This window comes from Rattus norvegicus, chromosome 4 (assembly GCF_021556685.1).
Source record: "Rattus norvegicus strain SHRSP/BbbUtx chromosome 4, alternate assembly SHRSP_T2T, whole genome shotgun sequence".
Classification (NCBI taxonomy): Eukaryota; Metazoa; Chordata; class Mammalia; order Rodentia; family Muridae; genus Rattus; species Rattus norvegicus.
Genome location: NC_141537.1, coordinates 61,490,334 through 61,507,500, shown reverse-complemented (window position 1 = coordinate 61,507,500; position 17,167 = coordinate 61,490,334).

Below are 17,167 nucleotides of genomic sequence, written 5' to 3'. Positions count from 1 at the left end.
ATTTTTTCTGGTAAGAATCCCTTATTTGCTTCTGCTTGAAGATTTTTTTCCCCATTGTTCCTTTGTTCTCTTTAGCACTTTATGAGTTCTTTAAGAACTTTGTATAGTAGATTTTTGAAGTGGAAACTTAAGGGTTCTTTGGAAAGTCAGTTGTGTTGGACGGTGTTTTGCTGGGGCAAACACGGGTAGTGCTTTCCTGAAGTGGACACAGGTGGCTGGCTGAGGTAGACTCATGAAGGAACATTTGGCTGAAGCAGACACAGGAGAAATGATGTTCTGCTAAAGCAAGCACTTGAACGGATGCATGATAAAGGATTTTTTTTTTGCTAACGACACACATGTATTGGTCTGCCTTGCATTGCATAGTTGAGCTCCACTTGTTGGGACACCATAGAGAGAAAGGTGCCAAAAACCTTGTGGTGATGTGTTGTAGTTTCTTGCCACGTTGAAGGACTCAGGCTGAATGGCAGAGTGGTATCAGCTGAGACAGACACATATTCTGAGGCAGGACATGTGCTGAGGCTACACTCATGAAGGACACGTGATGTTTGGAAGGAATATATAAGGACTCCACCGACAGTGCCAAAGTCTGAGGTAGGCTTGCTGGTAGAGCTAGCTGTGCAACACTTGTTGGTCTCTCGTCTTTGCTGATCCTCAATTCACTGAAAGAGACACAACTGAGAACTTCTCCTGGAGTTCCTCCTAGTCCCTCCTGCTGAATCATGCTGAGGCTGAGGCCTGGCTTTCTCTGCTAGGTAGTGTAACTGCTGCTGATTCATGTTTGCTATTCCACAGGGTGTTTGTGAATGGATCCATCTGCCGCTGCTACCCCATAAACTGAATAGCCAATTCCCAGACAACACAGACTAGAGTCACTCCAAAGAACCTTTCTCAACAGGTCCACTTCCTCTATATCCCTTTTTTCCACTACCTCTAATGGATGGTAGGACACAAAGGGGGTTAAAGCATTTAAGAACCATTATTATAAATAAGGTTTGAAGAAAATTGAAGTTACAGATTTTGGTCATATTTGTCCCCCTCCCACAAATCCTCAGATTCACTCCTTCTTCCCAACTCTCCCAACTTTGTGTTGTCCTTTTTTAACCCAACAAATACAGTTTGTACTGCTACATGTCCTAGATATCTGGTTACCCACTGAAATGTGGTTTTACTACAAAACAGAATTCTATTAAAGAACACTCTACCTTCTCTCAATGGCAATCAATTGTCAATAGTTCCGTAGGTAAGGGTGAAACTCCATGTTCAACCTCCCCTCTCTGTTGAGGACCAGAGTCCGAACCAAGCAAAGCTAAAGCCCTGCCCTTAGCAGATTCCTGAGAAGGACTTGACCTTTTCAAAGAACTTGTCCCTGGAAGACTGTTGCCAGTGTCTAAGGAGGATATCTTGCAGTTTAATGATTTACCTTATGTCCTTGGGCACTTCCCAGTACTCCCCCGCCATAAGCTTCAGTTCCTGCTTCAATTCCTGCTTCAGAGCTTTAAATGCTGTACATTCCTCTCAATAAACGAGACCTTGACAACAGAACCTTGCTTGGTCTCCTTCTTTTCTCCCCGCCTTGACCCTCAGGTAGCGCCTCTTTGGGACCTTGAATAACTGGACCTGCTGGATGGGTCACCTCTCCATGTTGGGATTATATCTAGCTTGGGGTCGAGCAAGTCATGTATATTTTTCAGCTATTTCTATATCTACTTACAGTCATTTACCTTTTTCATTATCATTATAAAAATTTTTTTAAAAGAAAAAATCTTTGTTGATCTTTCTTTGAGAATTTCATACATTTATGCAATGTGTTTTGACTTGACCACTATGCCAGCATGCACACGCACACACACACACGTGCACACATCCTAATTTCGTATTCTTTTTTGTTTTATAATCCACTCAGTCCACAGGGCCATCAAATGGAGCGTGGACCACACCCCTGAAGAAAACTGACTTTCTCCCTCAACAAACATCCAACTGCCAATAGCTCATAGGATCTCATGATCCCCTCCCATACATTCTGGAATGTTAGCTGGCTTGATTTTGTGCAGGTGGCCACAGCTGCTGTGAGCTCATGAGTGCAACAGCCCTGAAATGCCAAAACAATGCTCTTTTGCAATACTCCTTCTCAGTCTCTGGCCATGACTATCTTCCTGACCCTTTTCTCACAATGAGCACTTGGAGGGAGGAATGACACAGATGTCCCATTTGAGGCTGAACACTGTGCAGTCAGTTATTCTCTGTTCTCTGACTGGTTGTGGTTCTCTCTGTTAACCACCACCCTCTACAATAAGAGGCTTCTTTGATAAAGGATGAGAGCTTCAGGAATATAAATATATGGATAAATATTTAGAGGGCAGTTTTATGCTCTATCTATTTATCAAAGTAATAGGAGTTAAGCTCTTCCCTAAGATCTCTAGCTATAGGTTCTCAGCCAGGTTTATGGTACCAAGTCTTAGTTCTCTTCTGTGGATCATGCCTTAAATATAATCACAGATTCATTGTAGCTATGATATTTGTGTCACTGTTTCACCTTAGAGTTTGACTAAGTTTTTGTTTAGCATGCTGACCATCAGACCACTGACCGCAATTCTCCCCAAGCAACTTTTCTACCTGTACCAATGCCAGACACCAGAGAGCTTTCAGTGTAACCCCAGCTTATTCCTTCATGTCCTTTAGTTAATTCTGAAGTATCTTCAACAATAGGGGCTTACTATCCAGTTCTGGAATACTCCTGGCCCTTGACTTCTTACTCAACCACCTTGAGAGTCCCAGGAGTTCCTTTTTAATCCCCACTCAGAGGGCCTTCATTCAAGGTTCTTCAAATGTTGTTTGTACTATTTTTACAGATGTTTTCCCAAATGTTAACTCAAGGGTTAATATTATATGATAAACTTCCCCATGCAGAAGATGGACAGGACTGTCGGAGGCCCATGACCGATTGACCCATTTCAATTACATGGTCTTGGGATTCAGCTACTCAGTGAAAAGGCCAGGTGTGTTGATACATGCTTATATTTCCAATATTTGAGGGACTGAGAGAGAAGAATGAGAGAGAAGAACTCACCACAAGTTCAAGAGTAGTTTGGGTCACATAGGGCTCAACCCTAATGTGGGCTACATAGTAAAACCATGTCTCAAAAACAAAAAGTCAAAATAAACAAGCAAAAGTTAGAAAAGTTCAATATGCCTGAAAATATCTCAGCTCTTATATCAATCATTCACTGAAAGTATAATATTGAATACATCAGTTTGTATTTCTAGCTTTCTACAATCTGCATTCATTATCCATGAGCCACTTAACTATCTCATCCAAGAGGACTGCTATAGGACCACTACTTATCTCGCCATCTGCTTGGCTTAGCTGGGTCCAATGCCGAGGGAAATCAAGGATACATTATTGCCTGTAGAGCCAACCCCTCAAGCCAGCTCCCTAGGTCCAACAGGATCCTGATTGATATTGTAGTAATTGCCTCTCTAGCAGCCATAACTGGATGCTTAAAGGGTCCTAACTAAACAAGCTATCTCCATCCTCAGTACACTTTCTTGCAGAGGAGAAATGCATATAGCGTACTGCTGGAGGATAACTGTCCATTCCTAGGACAAGAATAACCTTTTTCTATTGTGCCTCTGTGCCTCGTACCATCCATACCTTCTGTGAACTATTGCTCAGACTAAACAAACAAACAATGACAAAAACCTGCCAGGGATTCACACACACACACACACACACACACACACACACACACGCACGCACGCACGCACGCACGCACTCGAGCACCACTGAATTTGTATTCTAATGAAGTTTTCCCTAGGAACTCTAGTTTAACACAATCTTGCCATATTTGCTTTGAAATGGGTCCAAACAGGACCCATGGCCTGCCTTTCTTATATTCTGTCCCCTCCTGGGTATTTTGTACACTACAGGAGCCTGGCTTAAATGCCAATCTAAATCATGCCGATTCAATACAGCTTCTTCTACCTCATAAAGGTCACATACCACCACAGGGCTCAGCAAATCCACTAACATCCCACATCAAGTCCCAATGTTCCCGCTGAATTAACTTCCTTCTTGACTCTCCTATGAACTCAATTCTACCTGGACTCAAGTACTGAACATAAACCCACATCCCTCATGACCAATTCCCTCAATAATGTTGTCTTCCAGTCCCTAATGTTCATGGGGCCTTTAGCCAATAATAGCCAAGTCTTCCTAATGGCTCATGTGAAACAGTCCACAAGAGACTTGTTTTCCCCGTATTGCCTCAGATTATGTAGACTTTCTCTCAAGGAGGAATGAGTTCTCTCCTGAGTTTCTCCACTTTCACAACATTCAGACTGATCCCATCTCTCAAGCCTACCCAAGCCAGGATGTGAATGCTCTTTCACTTCTTATTTAAATATTTTTCTCAATTCAGAGACAAATCATATCCTGACCTTCTGTGCTGGACCATTATTAGTAAGTCCCCTATCTCTATGCACAATTATAGATTGTCCTTTTCTCTGAGTTAAAGGTTGGATCTGAGTGAGGGCTATCTTCTATCACTTTTATCTATCTCTCTCCCATACCACTGTCCATGGATCCAACTCTTTGGATCCTAGGAAGGGATCAGGAGCATAGACCAAATTAGTACCCTTTTCCTCTCACTTCACTAGGAAAGAAATGGCATGCTAACACATCTCATCTTTCTATTTTCCAAATTTCCATGACAAATCTGAAGCTAATGAAGAGGATAACAACTGTGTGACCTTTTCCATTGTAATACCTCCATTATGAGAGCAGGCTCTTTCTAAAAAGATGGCTCAGCCTCAGGTGTATGTCATATCACTCACAGTAGGAGTCTTGCAATTGCCATCATAGCTTGTTTGCCAAAATATCCCATGTGTGCTACTTTTAGGGATTACATTACATTTTCTAATGTAATCCATTAGTTATTTGGGGGTTATCCCAATGACAAACCCCATGTATTAAGAGGAACACAGATGCACAGAATTCCCCCAGGAGTGCAGAATTCCCCTCAGACAGTGCAGTTTCAATTGCACAAATTATTCCATAGTAGGATCCAAACAAGTACTCCTCAAGACCCACCAATCTCTGTCCAGCACCAATTGGTCTGTGACTTTTTCTAGGAAGTCTCCTTATGAGAGAGAGAGGAGAGAGAGAGAGAGAGAGAGAGAGAGAGAGAGAGAGAGAGAGAGAGAGACAGAGACAGAGACAGAGAGACAGAGAGACAGAGAGACAGAAAGACAGACAAATTCAGTCTGATGAACCAATGAGTTTGTTGGGATTACTTACTCCTTACCATCAAGTTGTGAAGGAAACAGTCTGTGCTGTTTGGGGATCGTTTACTAACTACTCAAAAAGATGTAATCCACTCCTAGTACTGGGAATTTGGTAACAGATGATATCTAGTTGGGGCATTGACTCCCGCACTGTATGGTGAATCCATTTAAATTCCATTCATACATAATATATGAGATTCTAGAGTAGTAGGTTTCCAAATGGTTTCTCAAAAGGACTTTAGTTATCCCTCCTCAGAGTCTCCCCTTTACTCTGCCCTCCATCACCAACCCCTTTAGTCTTTCTGTTCTAATTTGGCTTTTATTCCTTTACAACACCATACTCTTTATCTCCTTCTTTGCAAGATCCCCAGTTCCTTACTAAACACACACATCAAAAGCATAAATGTTACCATGTACATATAAGAGAAAGCATGCAATGTTTGTCTTTTAGCTCACTCAGGCACATGGGCAACAGCTGTAGTGATATTTTTTAATTAATAAATTTCAGTAGCAGGTCTGCTACCCACCCCAGTGTTCTGGTTTCCCAAATGAAAGACACACACCCAGTCTTATATTTTGATATATCTTAAACAGAACAATAGCTGGGCCACTTCCTAACCTCTACTCAGTTACTCCACCTCTGGCCAAAAATGCCAAGTTGTTACTTACTAAATTCTAAATTCTATATTCTTACTAAATTCTAAATACTATATTCTATATTCTATATTGGGCAGCCCTCTGGCCACACTCTCCCAGCTCCTTCACATGGCTTTACATCTCCTGTCCTCCACTCCTTGTAGGCATGGCATCGCCTCTCCTCCACACTCTCCCAGGATCTTTTCCTTTTCTTCTCTTCTCTTGTTTTACTGATCTTGGCCATTCTGAACAGGGTAAGATAAAATTTCAAAGCAGTTTTAATTTGAATTTCCCTGATGACGAAAGCTACTGAACAATTTTTGCTAGTAATGCTTTTTATTATCAATTTTTTTATTTTCCTCATGTTTTCCCCTCCTCAATATCCTCCCAGATCCTCCTGCCCTCCCTCCTGACTCAACTTCATGTTCTTTTTCTCTTTCTCCAAAAAAACCCACCAAAATTATAGCAAACAAATAATACAAAAAAAGGCACAAAAAGAATACTAAACTTAAAGCTCACCGAAAAAAAAAAGATTTATTTAAAAGTGCTACTCAGCCATCAGTATTTCATCTCTTGAGAACTCTGGTTCTGCACCTCATTTTAAAACTGGATTATTTGTTTTCTTGATGCTGCTTTGTGTGTGTGTGTGTGTGTGTGTGTGTGTGTGTGTGTGTGTGTGTTTATATATTCTAGATAAGATTCTGTCAGATGTGTAATTGTCAAAGTTTTTTTTTTTGTTGTTCTGTAGGTTGCCTCATTACTTAAATGATGGTGTCCTTTGTTGTACAAAAGTTGTTTGTTTGTTTGTTTTATTTCATGAGATCCTACTTATTAACTGTTGAGAATGAGTGTTGAGGTGAGTTATCCAAAATATTTAGTGATGAAACAAAGGATAGGTCTCTTTGTGGGATGCATCGTAGTTACGAAAAAAAAAATTATCAAGCCACTGGTTGACACTTAGTAGTGTATGTATGACTGGAAACTGAATGATTCTATCTCTATAATTTTCTACCCACTCTGTGAAAAGGCCATGCTTTGCGAGATTTAAGTGTGTTACATACACATACACATGCATAGTATGCATACCTCATTAAAGGTGAATATTTTTTCCCTTTATTCTTCCTTTCTGTTTTAAAAATTCAGTATTGGCAATTGAATCGTAGGCTTTTAATTCTAAAGAAGCACTTTACTATTAGTTGTGTCTCCCATCTTTTAAATTACCATTTCAAGAAGGCTCCACTAAGTTGCCCAGGTTGGTCTCAAATGTCTGTAACAGAGGAAAATCTTGAGCTTGTGATTCTTCTGCCTAAGCAAAGACTGGGGCTCCAGGCCTGCACACCAGATCCCACGAGGATGCTTGTTCCACTGATGTGACATTCAAAACTGTCCAGGTGGAGCCACCTCTTCATCCTAGTCATGACAGAAGCCACTGCTGAGTCTGGGGAAGGTCTTGAACATATTGATAGTCATCTACCAAAATGGTGTCCTACCACATACATCATCCCAAGATAGAAGAGGACTATTTCCAGCTACTTCAGCGAGTTTCTCTTGGGCTGTGCCTTTCCCTAAGGCGCAGGCATTTTCTCCCTGGTGAGAATTCGGAGAAGACCATTCTAATGCAGCAGCCCAGATGTATGTTCAAGACAAAGAAAAGGAAAAATGGCTTCCTTCCGCACATTTGAATCATCCACAAAGAGTTCGCTTTGTCTTGCTATGCAATTCCATAGTACCCAATGCAAATTGGTTGACTGTATGGAATGGCACGGAAATCCACAGAATACCTTCCATCTGCTGTTTGGTCCTACAGCTCTGTGTGCCTCCTGGTCTCAACTTCTTGGCAGCTCACTCTGACACAGCCCCACAGAATCACTGACACGGAAGCCCAGATGCTAGGGACTATGCCAATCTTCTCACCATTTCCTTACAGAGGCCTCGTGCTGCTGGCACCCAGATGGGCCTTCCCGGGGGTCCTTGAGCAAGAACTGAGGCCAAGCTGCAGGAAAGACCCGGCTCCAGAGAGTTATGGGACTGTAATTCCTTCAAGGTCTTCTGGAGAGATTGTAAACTTGCATCCCAAGCCTCCCCAGTTCCCGGCCCTTCTCTCTTTAGAATGATTTACAAGTCTATAATTCTGAGTCAGGATTGCCTCTTAGTTCACATAATCCAAATATTTAAGCAAAACAGCATCAGGCCTTCTCTTGGCTTCCAGTTCCTCCCTCAGAACTAACAGGCTGCAACACTGTCCTCTAGTGTTGAGCCCCAGGAGAGACCCTTTTGTTTTGTAAAAAGAAGGTGATATTTATCTTGAGATGCTATATACAAATTTGAGTTTTACATGAAACCAAGTGGCCATAAGGGGCTTCTCAAAGATGTCCAGATATGAGCTGAGAAGGACTATCAAAGCTTTGATCTCGGTGGGCTCTGGGTCATTCAGTTGACAAGCATGAGTTGGGCCTCCACTGGTGTGAGCTACATGGCAAAGTGTGTATCCTACCCTCTGCCATGTGTCTGCTCTTCACATCTCACATGCTAAAGACAGTGCATCAACATCGTCACCCTTGGCACAACCCTTCCTGGCCCAATACACCATCCTTCAGCCAAAAGAATGAATATAATGTCTGTAAACCCTACATATTTGTGCTCTAATAAAAGAATAAAGGCTTCCTGAAGACACTAGCTGGCACTAGCTGAGCTCTGCCGCATGGCTCCAAGCAGTCTTATTTATTGAATAAAATATAAACACAGGAATGAGCAAATGTGAGAGACTACAGCAGAGACCCCAACAATGGTAGAGATAGAGGCTTGCCTTGGAGGGTCCCAATCTTGTGTTTGATTATGGAGAGCCAGAAGTCTTCCTGCCATCTTTCCTTTATGGTCACCTGTATTCCATATTCTTCATGGGAAATTGTGGTAGCAATATCCCGTCATTAATCCTGAGGAATTCTGCCTTTGAGATGGAAACAGCTAAACTAACTTCTTCATGTGTGCAGGGTCCTGGATTCTCTCTCTTGCTTGGAGCCCACCTTGTATCCAGCACTCTCCTTCCCTTCTGCTCTGCCTTTCTGACTTCAGTCTATGCCTGGGTTTTCCTTTTAAGATATGCTCATATTCTCATCAGTGGTGGCTGGTAACTATGGAAACTACAATTAAGAGGCAGCAGCCTCTGACTTATCAGAGACCTAGCTCAAGTTCTTCCGTATGTGCTAGGATGCACCCCCGTGTGAATCTGAGATGATGCTCCTAAAGGCATCAGTAATGAAGGACCAGTTTCTCCTTTTCAATAGTTCTAATTCATTGCAGTCCAATGTTTTTGTAATATACAATGAAAACAAATTAGGAATGAAATGAAAAGAAATAAACACACAACATACATGCTCCAGTTTTATAATAGTATATTCAATAGGCATAAGATTACTCCTTCATTAGCAATGCGTTTCTCAAACATTGACTCTCTGTTTCCACACCGTGTCATTGTGGGTCATCACAGGTTTATAGATAAGCTCCAGTCCATGGATTCTTTCTAAATAAACCTGGCCTGGAACTCCTGGGAGTTAGTCTAAGCTACCAGCCAGTCTTCATTCAAACCTAGGTGCATTACTAGCCAAGCCTTCTGACCTTGTTTAACTCGGGGCTCTATGCAAATATACATCAAGATGACAGGTGGGGCTTTCTCTTAAGCAACGGGAAACCCACAGAAAAGTCTGTGCTTGACCTCCAGCAAATATGTGCAAAATCATCTCCAGGGTCCTTGTCATACCTGGAAGTGCTCCTCAACATCCAGTGATCTACACCAGACTTAATGGAGAAGACTAGATGTCACCTAGAGGGATTTCATAGAATTTATGCTTCTCTGCAATTTCCCCACTTCAGCCTACAAGCTTTCTAGATTGTCTGCATGATCCATCATTTACTTTCTCTCTAACACACTTTATAAAATCAAAGCATACATTCTAGACAATAAAATGAGTAGGTATTATTATCTATATCTTTAGCCCAGATCATGGTATAGAATTCATCCATCATCCCAGAAAGTTTTCCTATGCCCTGGTATAAAGGGTTCTTCATCTGAAGATTCAGCCAACTGTGAACTGAAAGTATTTGAAAAAAATGTCCACACTGATATGTCTACTATTTATTATTATTATTATTATTATTATTATTATTATTATTTTATTGCTCCATAAACAATACAGCTTGACAGCATTTGCTGTGTATTAGAAACTTTTTAATAATCTAGACACTATGTAAGTATATGGAAAGATAAATGTCAGATCGCACACATAGTATGCTAATTTTAGAAGGGACTTGAGTATTCAGCTTTTGGTATGAGATGTTCTTGGAGCAAATCAGCTTTTTGCACACCAAGGCATGTCTAAATAACTCACACAGACCTCTGGATCACCATGTAGAATATGTCCAATACTTCTCCCCCCCCTCATATCTTTTTGAGTAAATATAACCTCTCCCCCACCACACATACACACACACACACACACACACACACACAGCCTCCAGATAACTACTCTTCTAATTTTTACCATCACTAATTGGTTTAGTACAAACTTCACTTAAAGGGGTGTGGACTCTAGTCCATTACTTTTACCTACCATACACATGTGTGACTTGCTCCAGATTGTCTTTCCCTTTTGTTTCCTTGCTGCAGTTGTGTTCCATTGTGGCTGAGACCCTGTCTGTCCAAATCTTTCTGTACAAGCCTATTTATATAAGGTAAATACCTGACAGGGAGTAGTTCAATCAAGTAGATAAATGTTTGGGTTTTCAAGCAGACACATAACTACTTTCCCAAAGCAACTGAACAAACAAACTCTGTATGAGAATTGAGGTTGCTTGTAGGCTTTGTAACACTTGAGTGCAATAGTCTTTCAAATTTACCACTCTTAATGGATGCATGGTGACATATCTCTATGGTTGAAATTTACATTATTCTGTTGTAAAATGATGGCAGGGCCTTCTTCATATGATCTTTCATTTGGAATTTCTTCTGTAGAGTGATAATTACATTCCATCCCTTAAAATAGTTGAATTTTGGGCTGCAGAGTTGGCTTGGCAGTGAAGATAGCTGGCTGCTCTTCCAGAAGACCCGGGTTGAATTCCCAGCACCCCATGGCATCTCATGACTGTCTGCAACCCTAGTTTTGGGGGATCTGACATCCTCACACAGACACACATGCAGGTGAAACACCAACACACATAAAACAAACAGACAAACTAGTTGGATTTTTTTATCCAACTATATACTATTAACATCCTATAGTCTATGACTTAACTGATATTCTACATTCTTTAAAAATATATTTATTTTTAATTTAAGGTATATGAGTGATTTGCCTGCAAGGCATGTAAGTATACTGCATGTGTGCCTGTTGGCCATGGAAGCCAGAGAGAGAGTTAGATGGCCTGGGACTGGAGTTATAGATAATTTTAAATCACCTCATGGGTTCTAGGAAGGAAACCTGGGTCCTCTGGAAGAGCAGCAAGTACTCTTAACCACTCAACCATCCCTCTAGCTCTTGATTTTTACATTGTAAATAAAGTCTTTAACAGAAAACCAGCTCTGATTACAAAGTGCATAGCTCAGTGGATCACTCTGTCCCTTTATGAGTACTAAGTTTGTGTACCCCGTAAGAAGTTGCTGCCTGTCTTCAAGGTCATGATGACATTCTTGTTTCCTTTAAGATTTTTCTTTTATCTTACACATATTTGTGATCCACATAAAACTACTTAGTGAGAGCTAGAGGGCAAAGCTCCCCAACCCGACATGGATATTAATGTCTTCAGTTTCACTTCATGAAAAGACCACTGTTTACCCAACAGAACTCCAGCAGAGTTTTGGTAGAAATCTCATGATCGTGTAGGTGTGAATTCATTTCTAGATCATCTGTCTCATGTCACTATCTAGTCCATTTGTATCCCTAATAATAAGTCTTAGTTCTATAGCCTATATTAACAATGAAAATATTTTCTATAATTTCTTTTACCAATATTTTTAGTAGTCAATGTAAAAATCTTGCAATTTGGGGCTGGGGATTTAGCTCAGTGGTAGAGCGCTTACCTAGGAAGCGCAAGGCCCTGGGTTCGGTCCCCAGCTCCGAAAAAAAGAACCAAAAAAAAAAATCTTGCAATTTTATTAGATTTATTCTTAGCTATTTGACATTTCTAAATATCAATCAAATTTTTATCAGGTAAAAACATAATCATAAACTTACTGTGTTACTTTTCTTCATTTTATTTTATATAAATGAGTGTTTTGCCTGCATGTACGTTTGTGCCCTATGTGCATTCTGGGTGCCAACAGAAGCAAGAAGATGCCAGTTCCCTTGAAACTGAAACTACATGTGGTTGTGCCACATGGGTGCTGGGAATTGAACCTAGGTATTCTAAAAGAGCAGTCAGTCAATACTGTTAGCTATTTAGCCTTTCTCTCATCTATTTTTAAGTGTGCACTATGATATATATATATATATATATATATATATATATATATATATATATATATATATATCAACATATATATACCCTATCCACATTGAACAATAATTCTCCATTTTCTGATGCTCTCACTCCTGGTAACAAATTTCTAATTTTGTTTCTTTAGATCTGACTACTTCAGACACATGATGTATGACAACATACAAAGGAGGAAGTGCCTTTTGGTAACTGATTTATTTCAGTAAGCAAGCAATCCTTTATGTTTTTCCACATTCTGTCATAAAACAGGATTCCTTTCTTTTGAAGGCTAAATAATGTTCCAGTACTCGTGTGCATGCGTGCATGTACACATGGATATGCATGTGTGCACATGTTAAGTGTATGTGTGCTTATGCATATGTGCGTGTACATGTGTGCACGTCACACAAGTGTGTGTATGCATATATCAGTGCTCTTTAAATTTTATTTCGATTCTTCTTCCTAGTTGTTGTAAAGAATGCTATATGAGTATATAAACATCTGTTTGAGATCCTATGCCCATTTCTTTTCTCTCTTTTGTCCTTTTTATATAAATTTGCTCTTTGACAATTTTATACAGGAATATAATGCATTCTGACTATTCTCATTCCTGGTAATCCCCACTACTCCCTAAAATTCCTTTACCCACACCCGTGGTCTCTTTGTTCAGTTTTGTCAGCCATGGAATCTTACCAAGACTCTCCGTATGACCATGACTTTGAAACTACCCATTGGAGACTGATGAGATCACCAGTGGGCAAGAAACTAAAGACAATAAACCTCTGTCTGTTAGACTCTATTAGTAACCAATAGTTCATTGGGGGACTAGAGCCCTTTGACCCCATCCCCAGTGTATGAGACTGTTGACAGGGCCAGTCTTGTGCAGACCCAGTGCTGGTGACTGTAGCTGCTGTTGAGTCCATCACTACAATAGCTCTCATGCTTAATAGATGACATTTTTCAGCCTCTCTACCTCTTTTCCAGATGTTGCATTCTATAGACTCCCTCTTCTTGATGTTCCTTGAGCCTTAGATGGGAAGCTATTAATGTCTGTCTTATTTAGGACTGAGCATGTAGCTGTCTACTTATTCAAGAACAAGAATGCAGAGACTCATGACACTTTGAGCAGCCATGAGTTGCTGCATTCATTGTTCATACAACTAAAGACTTCACTGAGTAAGGCTGGGAACAGAATTTCTCTATGGCTATGAACATAGATATTTAGAAGACATTTTGACCCTGTGTCAATTTAGCTAAACAACAGTAGTAAGTTCTCTCCATGACCTTTGAGTTCCCAGGCACTTAATTTTGACTTGGTTACAGTGCGGGGCATTAATTCCCTCTTGTGGAGAAGACCTGATCAAATCTGATCAGGTGAGTTATTGCCATAACAGCCACGCAACTATTGTACAAGTAGACTAATCTTGTCATCAGGCTGGTAGGAGAGTCTGGAGGGCTCACAGTTGGGTGAGAGCAGGAAAATACGGTTGCCCTAAGGAAAGATACATAGTAAAACATAGCAAAATGAAGGTTAAGAAGGGTAAGAGCACAAGTGGAAAACGTTTAAGCAGAGTAAGGAGAGGGGGGTGGGGGAAATGGGCAAACAATGATGGAGGGCTAGCCAAAAGAAAGGGTAGATGAAAAAGCCATATGGAAAGCAACCATCTTATAACTCAATTAAAATATATAATTTAAAAAGAGAAAAGAGGGGGTTGGGGATTTAGCTCAGTGGTAGAACACTTGCCTAGCAAGCACAAGGCCCTGGGTTCGGTCCCCAGCTCTGAAAAAAAGAAAAAAAAATAAAAAGAGAAAAGAAATAGCTGTTTGACTGCATACTACTACTCCTAGAAGCCCTGCGTTATTAAATAAGAATGTCAGTGCAGATGTGGCATACTTCTATATGAGTTGTTGATCAAGATGCCCCACAAGTCTTCAAAATAATACTGTTTCTTGCCATGTCTCCTGGTGGCCCATTAGAGGGTATGGTGGCCTTGCATCCAAGACAGAGATATCAAGCTGACTGAACTAGAGCCTACCTGCTGCCTAGCATTTATACTGCCAGAGGGTTCTACCCAGACTGCTGAGAGAGAAAAAGCACCAATGGTCTTACCTAGCTGTGAACTATATAAACCATAGTGTCCTTTTATCCCCAAATACACACACACACACACACACACACACACACACACACACACACACACACACACACAATGCCTGGCTTTCATAATACCAGAGGGTGCAATACAGACTTGCTGGAAGAGAAAAACCAACAGAGAATGCTATACAGACTGCTGGGAGAGAAAAAACACCAAAGGTCTTACCTAGCTGTGAACTATATAAATGACAGTACCTGTTCTCTTGAATACATACATACATACAGAGAGAGAGAGAGAGAGAGAGAGAGAGAGAGAGAGAGAGAGAGGGAGGGAGGGAGAGGGAGAGAGAGAGAGAGAGAGAGAGAGAGAGAGAGAGAGAGATACACGTACACGTACATGTGGGATGCCTGCACATATACACATCCATGTACATATATACACAGGAATTGGATTCTGGGTCCACATAGTAATTCTGTTTTTTAATCTTTTGATGAAACTCCACATTATTTTTTCAAGCAACACCACTGTATACTCCCTATGAACAGCATTTTAAACATCTCATTTCCAGTTGTTTGTATCTATTAATACAATGTGTATTTTACATCCCAACTTTGTCTGCACTGATATTTGCTAAAATAAGTTAGTTTAATAGATTACAGATACTGTTGGGTTGTTTACAAATACAGTGTTGATAACTGTAAAAGATGATAGCATTTTACTATTTATATCCAATGTCTATATCTTTTATTTTCTATCACCATATGGAAATGTAAGGACCTTCAGTGATGTTGAACAGAAGGGTCATGCTATATTCTCTTTACCCTTTTCCATGTTTAAAAAGTCTTCTACCCCATGGGCTTAACTGGGAGGGTATGTGGCCCCCAACTAGAAGCTGAAATTCTTGGTGCTTATTTTCCCAGCTACTTTTGCATACTCCCCATTAAAAAGGGAAGGCATTTCCAGATTGGCTCTGGAAAGACTTGAGGGAAGGAGTATCTATAATGATGTGGGTCGGGCTACAAAAACCAACAAGCATTCAGAAGCATTCAGAGATTATCAAACTAGCACACTCTTTCTATGCTCAGACCTAGAGAGAGTAAGTGATGGGATGCTTCCTTGGTGTGGTGAATTTGGATCCCTGGAAGAGGATCACCCATGGGAAGCTGATGTTTTGGGGAAATGGAATACTCTGCTATCTCTGCGCTTAAGTAAGGAGGGAGTAAGTGGGAGCAGAAATATCTTGGTTTCTTTCTCTCCTCACTCTCTCGTCTCCTACTGGAACCTTCCAACTGGTCGAACCAATGGAAACCAGAGGGGCCCTGGGAGAAGAGTCCTTGGGCATTCATTAGGCCCTTGTACATTAAAACAAACAAGCTAGAAAGAGGAGAATGAGTGAGCTGAGTGAGCATGAGAAGAAGGTTGAAAATAACTGGCATAGAGAGGATCATGTGACTTAGGCTTAGCCAATCAGAGACATACTTCCTAGACCTTGAATCAGAATCGTACAGCACAAAGAACTTAAAACATGTAGAATATGCTCACAGCACCAGGGACAGCGCAGTATCTAGACTGGAAACTGCCAGTGTTGCTGGGAGGTGAGGCATGAGTCCTCTGCAAACTATCCAATATCAATCTGACAAGTTTCTTTTTGAAGAGTACAGAAGTGAGTTAGTTCAAGCATAGCTAAGAACTTGATTTAAACACGCTCTAATGGAGGACGCTTATTTCCATACCAAAAATATTTTGAAACATCATATGCTATCACCAAAATCAGCTGAGAAACATTTACTGACTACCTACCATCATCCCGGTCAAGGCCAACTGTGCACTGTGAGATCCTTACTGTTACTCACAATGTGGCCAACAAGGATTAGCTGTGACTCCAAGATAGTTAAGGCCTTAGGGTATTATGAAATATCGTTATCATTAATTTTACATAAAAGTGCTTTGAAGAAGATTGATTTGCTAATAAATAATTTTTATGGTAAAATAATCATTCACGCTATGGAGTTGAATGAAAAAGTTTTCCTGACCCCCATGAAACAAACCTTAGGGCCTCAAATACATTTCCTAATTAGAATTGTCCACAACTTAACACACAGAGTGTTAAGGAAAATCACACTGGCAACATCTCCTGTTGCCAGTGTGGTCTCTCCAGAACATCAGACCACTTGGGATTGGGGGAGGCTGGAGTACCACTCAAGTTTCTAAAAGTTGCTATAGACAGAAAGAATAGCTGATTATAATCTGGCCATTAGAATTTAAATATAAGGGCTGTATTTGAAATGAATTGTATTTGAAATGATCAAGAAGGACTTTCATCAATAATATTATTAATATATTCTAAAAACCTCAAAGAGTCTTATGCCTGACCCTTGAATACTCAGCTTTTACCAATATGACAGTAACTGATGTTTCCAGCAGGGTGTTGTCTGCTTGGTTTTAGATGAGCTGTCTCCCATGATGATGATGACCAAGATGTGCAGAGGTCTATTGTTGGTAAGCTACAGACCTAGAAGAGCTGACAATTACATACTTCCAGCCCCAAAGCCAGAAGCCATGGGACCCAAGAAGAGTAGATGCTTCATTTCAAGTCTCAAGGCAGGAAGAGTGAGGCAGAAGGCATACCCTTAGTTAACCTTTTCATTCTATTATTTCTATTATATATTATATTTCTATTC